The sequence below is a fragment of the Lactuca saligna genome, chromosome 6 (genome assembly GCF_052625555.1).
Source record: "Lactuca saligna cultivar CGN05327 chromosome 6, ASM5262555v1, whole genome shotgun sequence".
Lineage (NCBI taxonomy): Eukaryota > Viridiplantae > Streptophyta > Magnoliopsida > Asterales > Asteraceae > Lactuca > Lactuca saligna.
In genome coordinates, this window is record NC_136422.1 from 75,801,706 (window position 1) to 75,811,057 (window position 9,352).

General features: G+C 42.4%; 1 non-coding gene across 1 annotated transcript; it reads left to right on the plus strand.

Moving 5' to 3' along the window:
- Positions 1–8,839: 8,839 nt before the first annotated feature.
- On the plus strand, positions 8,840–8,946 carry LOC145003601 (small nucleolar RNA R71). The gene has a single exon (XR_013662055.1). It is a non-coding gene; the product is annotated as a small nucleolar RNA R71 (small nucleolar RNA).
- The last annotated feature ends 406 nt before the right edge of the window (positions 8,947–9,352 follow it).

The following is a 9,352-nucleotide window of genomic DNA, read 5'->3' on the forward strand; positions in this document are numbered from 1 at the left end:
TATCCTCGTGTACTCGCCGAGTAGGGTCGATCTACTCGCCGAATAGAACTCCTTCTTTCACTCTTTAATCTTCAATTGCTTTCCTTTTCTCCTTTTTGCTTCCAAGCATATCTTTTGGACTGAAAACACAATTCACAACATTTTAAGTACCTTTTGTCCACATTATTCACATAATTAATCAAAAATAACTAAGAATATATGTTAAATAATTAACTAATTATGCACATATCAAAATACCCCACACTTGACTTTTGCTTGCCCACAAGCAAAACTGAATTTTAGTATACTAATATTACATAAGACAATCCCAATCAAACCCAGCCATTATGCCAAGACCGCAACGCATGCATTTGTGTCTAAAATTTTCCTAATAACCCCCCATACTCCAAATACTCACAATCCTCATAAACATTCGCCCACTCACCCCGAACTATGCTCATTTTATGCAACCCTCCGAATCCATCCTCAGAAAATCTCTTTACCCTCAAGGTATTTTTAATTGAGCAACCCAAGCATACATATTCTAGAATTACAACTTTTCGATACCACTATGGAATTCTTTGAATTCTTCACTTTCTTGATAATTTGATCTTTGATATCTTCGAATTCACCAACTTGTATTGACTTTTGGTATCTTCAACTTTTTGGATTTCTTGGAATTTTGATCTTTAGATCTTCACTTCATTTGCTCCAAAATTCTTATAACTTTTTCTAGTAATTCTTTTTTTTCATGTATTTCTCAATATATATAAATTTTTTTCACTCAAATCCCTACATGCTTAAGCAGGAGCGCTCAACTTCAACCTTTATTGGTTAGCGATAATAATTTTCCTGGATACATTTCTGGTACACGATGCTAAACATATTGCATCCTTCAAACTAAGCGAGGTCGTGTTTTTGTCCCATGATTTCACTAGAATAAGGAAGCCACAAATGCACTAGAACGTATATTGGCTCAACTACCAATTTGGGTTTTCATGCAATCATTAAATATAATACTAGCATGATCCCTAATTGCTTTACCAAAATTTTCTAAATCAGCCCTAGCAATGTTAATGCAAAATTTTCAAAATTTATCATAAATTAACTAAAATTTTAACTAATATAACAAAACCCTACCCCACACTTAATTTATGATATGCCCTCATTGCATATTATACCAACTAAAAATGCAAATAGAGAGAAAGTTGGAACAAACTCCCCTGGGGTAGCAGTCGCTAGGTTGACACTCTCTTCTTCAACTCCTTCTTCTAGTGACTTTAACCATGGGAACAGCTCATCTATGGCACGGGCGTCATACGTCTCGTGTGGTTGATAGCTCGAAAAACTCCAAGGAAAAGGGTTGTTGCACAATCTTCAGTAGTAATTCATAAAGAGTATATGAATGGCGCAGAAAAACTAGCCAGAACAAATCAGAAACTCCTCCTGCAGCAGGCTACTCGGCGAGTAGGTGAACAAACTCGGCGAGTAGAACTCGATTGGCAAAGTAGTTCGTGCAAAAGCAGATGTACTCGCCGAGTAGTGTTAGTGCACTCGGCGAGTAGAGCTTATATTTCCAGAATTCTATGAACCGCTGTCTCTCTTTACGTTGGTGTTGACATGGAAATATAAATGTACTCTCCCGTGAACTTCCTAAGCAGCAACACTTCATAAAACTCTCGATTCGTACGGACTCAATCCTAGGAACAAGACTCCATAATCACTCATAAAGACTCTCATTCTTCTCTTGACCCTTCCTAATTAGCATGCTTCCTAGCTTCAATACCTGAAAAGAAAACTAAAAGTAACACTAATATTCCAACCACATAGCCAAATTCAACATGTCCACAATTGTCTTAAAACAAACATCATAACCAAACAAAACAAAATCAAATAAAATCTTCATTCTTCCTCTTCCATTCCGGCTCCTCCAGCTCCACTACCTCCTTCTCCACCCCTTCTTCGCATCCTCTCGTCCCAATCCATAATATAAGGGTAGCCGTGTCCCGGTCGCGGGGCAATATGTATTTGTTGGAAAAGATACTCGAAGGATTGATTGGTGTAATTAACCCCTCGCCCAATATCATCCAAGTAGTGTCGGTACTCCACTTGGTTCCATCCCTCGTTATCCTCCACCAGAATAACCGGTGGGTCTTCTCGTACTCGCTCTCTCCTTGGCCTAACCCGCCTTCCCGGCTCCTCGGGGACCACCAGCTCATCCTCATTCGGGATAGTAAAAGAGTCGCCAAATTTTTCAACCATCCGAGCCCTCCTATAAAGTGCAGTGTTGAACGGAGGAGGGTGGATAATCGTTAGCGTTTGAGCTTGCGGCAATTCCAAGATCCCAAATGATCTCGCAAGCCGAGTAATGAACATGCCCTCATTGATCTTCGAGTTTATCTTCTCCTTGACCGCTCCCTCCGCAAGAAATTTAGCAATGCAGTACGGGAGGTTGCAGAAGACATCGGGAGTGATGATACTCCATAAGTAAAAGATATCAAGGGTGGGAACTTTGTCCCCATCCTTCCGCATATTGATCGTGCTTGCAACGAACCGGTGAATGAGTCGGTGGATTGGAGAACGGATATGACCTTCTTGAGCAGTGGAAGGTATGTAGACCCGGTTAGCAATTGTACTCCACCATGTCAACGCCACCACCCCCTCGGGAAGTTCTTTGTAGGTATTCTCCAAGAAGGCTTCAAAGTATTCCGTCATCGACATGTCTTGATCGTAGATGCCCAACCGCCAAGAGAACTCAACCATGCTGCATTGTCGCAGCTCCCCACCCAAAGAAAACGAGATCGTGTTTGGATTGTAAAACTCACTACCACCTCGGAATGAAATGGTAGCAAAGAATTCCCAGCACAACTCCGCATATACTGGCTCTTGGATTTTAAACAATTGCAACCAACCATCACAAGTGATGTTGGCATATCCCAAGTTACAATCTTTCACCAAATATGGAGTAAGTTCCTCTTCCAAGCCGACATTACCCATCCATCCCCAATCCACTGCATTTGGTAAGTGGATTTCTTTCTATCGCAGCGCTTCCAACCTGTTTAGGGCTCGAGTTTTGGAGGATTTGGAGGTGATTTGTTGAAAGGCTAACCATGGCATATCACCATGGCCTCCTCCACGTGATGACTGACCTCTTCTTGCCATGCTATCTGCATAAACATACCAAAAACACAGCAACAAACAACACCCAATAATTAAAACAGGAAAATTTTTGATCTTATTGGGACCTACTTGCCGAGTACACGAACGTACTCGCCGAGTAGTATGAACTTCTTGACAGATCGAGATCGGATCTGTGTAATCTGTGTAATAGTACAAATTGTTCATAGGGTTTTGTTGTAATTACTTATCTAAGCATAGATCTTGAAGAAATTACTCCTAACAACATCTAATTCATGAGTAAATCAAAGCCCTAAAAATTGGGAAAAACTCCCCAAATCTGAAATCATAACACATATGGGAAGATATGTGATAAAGATTGGACCTTTCATAAAATTAAAGGGTAAAGATGTTACCTTGTTGCTTGAATGAAGAGAAAGAAGAAGAAAATTGGAGAGATCTTGAAGAATACTTAGAGAGGCGGCTGAGAGGAAATGCTCGGCGAGTGTAGGGATGAATTGGTGAGTAATAACAATTTTTACAGGTTTTATTTTACTGGGTTTGAACCGGCTACTCGCCGAGTAGAATGGGTCTACTCGCCGAGTAGACACGCGTGTTATCGACTTTTGGCTGTAAGTGGACATTTGCTCACCGAGTATAGTCGATATACTCGCCGAGTAGATGTCACAGGTTGAATTTTTTTTTAAATTTGCCAATTTTAATGTATAAATTCATTTGTTTAGCCCTTCCACCCCACACTCACAACATAGCTTGTCCTTAAGCACTTAGAGACATAGAATAAATAAAGAAGAATGCAAAAAAAAAAAAACAATATGAAAAATAAAGAAAAGGAAAGAAAATGCAAACGTGAAACTCGGGTTGCCTCCCGAGAAGTGCTTCTTTTGATGGAGTCATTAGCTGGACTCCGCCCTGTCTACGTGTTTGCGATTCCGCACAGTAGAAGCTCCTCCAATCGTTCATTTCGGGGGACTCCTTCTTCATATTTCTTCACTCTATGACCATTGACTTTAAATGGTGTGTCGTCTCTTGATATCAATTCTATAGCCCTGTGAGGAAACACCGTCTTGACCAAAAAGGGACCATCCCACCTTGATTTGAGTTTGCCCGAGAAAAGTTTTAATCGGGAATTGAAAAGTAGTACTTTTTGGCCTTCATGGATGTCTTTGCTCTTGATTCTTTTGTCATGCCATCTCTTGGTCTTTTCATTATAGAGCCACGAACTAGAATAAGCCTCATTTCAGAGTTCTTCAAGGGCATTCATTTGCATTAAACGGTTGGTCTTCAATTCTTCTAGATCAAAGTTGCACCTCTTTAACGCCCAATATGCCTTATGCTCGATCTCAACCGGTAAATGGCATTGCTTTCCATAAACTAACCTATATGGTGTAGTACCAATAGGTGTTTTGAAAGCGGTACGAAATGCCCATAGCGCGTCATCCAATTTATCCGACCATTCCTTGCGGTTGCTTCCCACCGACTTCTCTAAAATACGCTTCAAGGCTCGATTGGTCACTTCAGTTTGTCCACTCTTTTGTGGGTGGTATGACGTGGAGAACTTATGGGTCACCCCATATTTCTTGAGCACCTTTTCCAATTGATCATTGGCAAAGTGTGTGCCTCGGTCACTAATTAGGGCCTTCGGAACACCAAACCGGGAGAATAGTTTTTTTAAGAATCATACCACTACCCGTCCGTCATTTATAGGTAAAGCCTGCGCCTCCGCCCATTTCGAGACATAATCTACCGCCACTAGGATGTACTTGTTTCCTTTGGATGTGGGAAAAGGTCCCATGAAGTCAATGCCCCATACGTCGAACACCTCACACACTTGAATGCAATGTTGTGGCATTTCATTTCGAGATGAAATGTTTCCCACCCTTTGACAAGCATCACATTCTTTGACATATTGGGTTGCATCTTTGAAGATTGTAGGCCAATAGAACCCAATGTCAAAGATCTTCTTTGCGGTATAGTGTGCTCCATGATGTCCTCCCATGGGCCCGCTATGGAAGTGTTCTAGTATTCTTCGGCTTTCCTTCCCGAACACACATCTTCTTATAATTCCATCCGCACAGCTTCGAAAGAGGTATGGATCGTCCCAAAAGTAATATTTGATCTCCGCAAAGAATTTCTTCTTTTGCTGACTACTATAATCCTTCGGGACGTAATTTGTAGCTAAATAGTTAGCTATGTCTGCGAACCATGGCTCCTCTCCTACGGACACCATAATGTATTCATCCGGAAAGTCGTCTCCATCCTTATCTTCTTGCAATTTCGGGTTCTCGAGCCTAGATAAATGATCGGCCGCTATGTTCTCCATTCCTTTCTTGTCTCGTATCTCTATATCGAATTCTTGAAGAAGTAGCACCCATCGTATTAGTCTTGGCTTGGCATCCTGTTTGGAAAACAAATACTTGATAGCCGAGTGGTCAGTAAAAACAGTGGTTTTAGATAAAACCAAGTAAGGGCGAAACTTGTCAAAAGCGTAAACCACGGCTAACAATTCTTTTTCAGTAGTAGTATAATTCTCTTGGGCAGGATTTAAGGTCTTGCTTGCATAATAGATGAGTTGAAAGTGCTTATCAACCCTTTGACCAAGGACCGCTCCTAGTGCATAGTCACTAGCATCACACATGATCTCGAACGGTAAGTTCCAATTTGGTGCTATAATGATCGGGGCATTAGTTAATTTTTCCTTTAGAAAGTCAAATGCCTCTAAACACTCTTTAGTAGAATTAAAGGGTGCATCTTTTAGTAATAATTGTGTTAGAGGTTTCGTGATTTTGGAAAAATATTTTATAAAACGCCGGTAAAAACCTGCGTGTCCCAAAAAACTTCTAATGCCCTTCACATTAGTTGGTGGGGTAATTTGGCAATGGTGTCTATCTTTGCCCGATCCACCTTAATTCCCTTTTTAGAGACTTTGTGTCCCAAAACTATACCCTCCTTGACCATGAAGTGACACTTTTCCCAATTTAGGACCAAGTATGTTTTCTCACACCTAGCAAGCATTGAGTCAAGGTTTGTGAGGCAATCATTGAAAGAAGATCCGAATACAGAAAAGTCATCCATAAAGACCTCCATGAACTTTTCCACCATATCATGGAATATGGAGGTCATGCACCTTTGAAATGTCGCAGGTGCATTGCATAGTCCAAATGGTATGCGTCTATAGGCGAAAGTCCCACTTGGGCATGTAAAGGTGGTCTTTTCTTGGTCCATTGGGTCTATGGGTATTAGAAAATACCCTGAAAACCCATCTAAAAAGTATTAGTAGCTATGACCCGATAGTCTCTCTAATATTTGATCTATGAAAGGAAGGGGAAAATGGTCTTTGCGAGTGGCATCGTTTAGCTTTCGATAATCGATGCACAGTCGCCAACCAGTTACCGTTCGCGTTGGAATTAACTCGTTCTTTTCGTTGGTAATGACCGTCATTCCTCCTTTCTTGGGAACCACTTGGACCGGACTCACCCATGGACTATCGGAGATGGAGTAGATGATTCCTGCATCCAAAAGCTTGACCACCTCCTTCTTGACGACTTCTTGCTTGTTCGGGTTCAATCGTCTTTGATGTTGCACCACCTACCTTGCTCCTTCTTCTAAATTGATTTTGTGAGAGCAGTAAGATGGGCTTATTCCCTTGATGTCGGAGATGCTCCATGCGATGGCTCTTTTCCTTTTCTTCAACACGCGTACAAGCTCCTCCTTTTCCGTCTTGGATAGGTCCGAGGCTATGATCACAGGCTTCTGATTTCCTTCTTCCAGAAAGGCATACTCCAGATGGTCAGGTAGTGTTTTAAGCTCCAATTTGTTGTGCATAGTGACGGACTCGCCGAGTGCAGGTTTGGTACTCGGCGAGTTGGTAGCTGCATTCACGACTTCTGGCTTTTCTTCAGATGTACTCGGCGAGTAGATCGGGTCTACTCGGTGAGTAGGGCTTTCAGATTGCTTCTTTATTTCTTCATACTCCGCTTCTTCCAACAGTCTTTCAATCTCTAGTAAGTCCTTTTCTAGGTCAAATACTTCATCCAAAGCTGCAAACTTGCTGGAATCTTCAGGTATGTCTTCTTCCAATAGTTCGTCAAGCATGTCGATTGAGAAAGCCGTGTCGTCACTACTCCTTGAGTACTTCATGGCTTGGTCTACCCTGAATGTCACTGAATCGTCCCCAACTCGCAATGTGAGCTTATAATCTCTCATGTCTACGATAGCGCTAGCGGTGTTGAGGAAGGGCCTTCCAAGGATAATTGGCACTTGCGGATCCGCCTCCATGTCGAGAATGATGAAATCAGCCGGGAAGACAAATTTGTCCACTTTCACTAGCAAATCTTCACAAATGCCTCTTGGGAAAGTAACAGTCTTGTTTGCCATATGAATTGCCATTCGAATTGGCCTTGGCTCTGGGAGGTCCAGCTTCTTAAAGAACGAGTATGGCATAAGGTTCACACTTGCTCCAGAATCAGCTAAGGCATGAATTGCAGCCAAGTTGCCAAATTGGCAAGGCAAAGTTAAGCTCCCCGGATCACCCTTCTTCTTTGGTAACTTGTTTAGCATTGCGGCGGAGCAATTCTCATTAAGCACTACCTTCTGCACATCCTCCATCTTTCTTCTGTTAGTGAGGAGTTCCTTAAGGAACTTCGCATACTTGGGCATTTGCATGACGGCTTCAATGAAAGGAATGTTGATTTGAAGAGTTTTAATATGGTCTAGAAACTTCTGATATTCCTCTTCCTGCTTCTCTTTCTTGGCTCGGGCTGGGTATGGCATTGGAGGCTGGTATGGTTTCAAGGGAGGCTGTTCATTTGTTTTAGCAGGGGTACTCGCCAAGTCCATCGGCCCTACTCGGCGAGTAGGACTCTCAGATTGTGAATGTTGGTTTTCTACTTGTTCTTCCGTTCCTTCCTTCTGTGAGTCCTTGGTTGCTTCAGTTCGAATGGGGGCCAGGGGAGTAATGATCTTCCCACTTCTTGTTGTAACAATATTTACTTGTGTGCCTCGTGGGTTGTTCTCGGTTTTGCTAGGAAGCTCACCCGGTGACCTTTGGTTTAGTTGTTGAGCAAGTTGCCCAAGCTGCGTTTCTATGTTGTGGATGGATGCTTGTTGGTTCCTAAGCATTGTTCTTGTTTCTTGGATAGCATCATCATGGTCACTATGTCTTTTCTCGGAAGCAGCCACAAATTTAGTTAGCATATCTTCCAAGCTTGGCTTCCTCTCTTGCACCGGCTCCTCCTTTTGGTAAAAGCCTCTCCCTTTTTGTCTGTACTTCTCCTCCTTGGCCTTCTTATACTCTTCGTAAGGCAGCCACTCCTTCTTTTGTTTGCGCCAGTCCTCATCATACCGGTCACCGCTCGAATAACATGCTTGTGCCTTTTTGTTGCCGTTCTCATCCAAATTGCAATCTCTAGTGAGGTGAGGTCCATTGCAGTTTTCATAACCCACCCGTATAGCATGGATAGTTTGATCCATTTTGTCCATTCTCCTATCCATGGTTTTTAACAGGGCCATGACCGTGGATAAATCTTCAGTAGCAGCGTACGCGGCTCCCCTCGTGACATCATTCCTAGGGTTGTGGTATTCTCTAGAGTGTTTAGAGAATTCTTCAATCAATTCTTTAATCACCGGCGGTGGCTTCTTTGTAAGTGGGCCTTGTGAGTCTAGCAACTGTCGGGTCGTGACATTGACTCCATCATAAAAGATGGAAACTTCTTGCTGGTTGTTTAGATCATGGTGTGGGCAATTTCTTAGCAGACTTTTGTACCTCTCTCATGCTTCATATAAAGACTCTCCAGCTTGTTGTTCAAAGTTTGCAATGGCCTTCTTCAGTTTGGCTATCTTGGATGGTGGGCAAAAGTGATCAATAAATTCTTCCTTCATTCTGGTCCATGTAGTGACTGATCCGGGGGGAAGTGATTTGAGCCAATCTTTAGCAGCACCCTTGAAGGTTACCGGAAGCATACGAAGTAGTTGAGTTTCACGGGTTACATTTGGAATGTTGAAGTAATCAGCAACATCATTTACTTCATCCAAATGTTTGTAGGCATCTTCATGATCTTTCCCATAGAAAGGTATTTCCTTGAGGGAAGCTAGGATATGACCTTTTAGCTCAAAGGTAGCAATTGCGGGAATTGCGGGTTGCACAAGTCCCGGGCCATGGTCGTCGCGCATCCTCTTCTTCCATTCTCCCATGGGGATTTCATCAATGTTAGCCATAGTGAATGCTAACTCTTCCTCC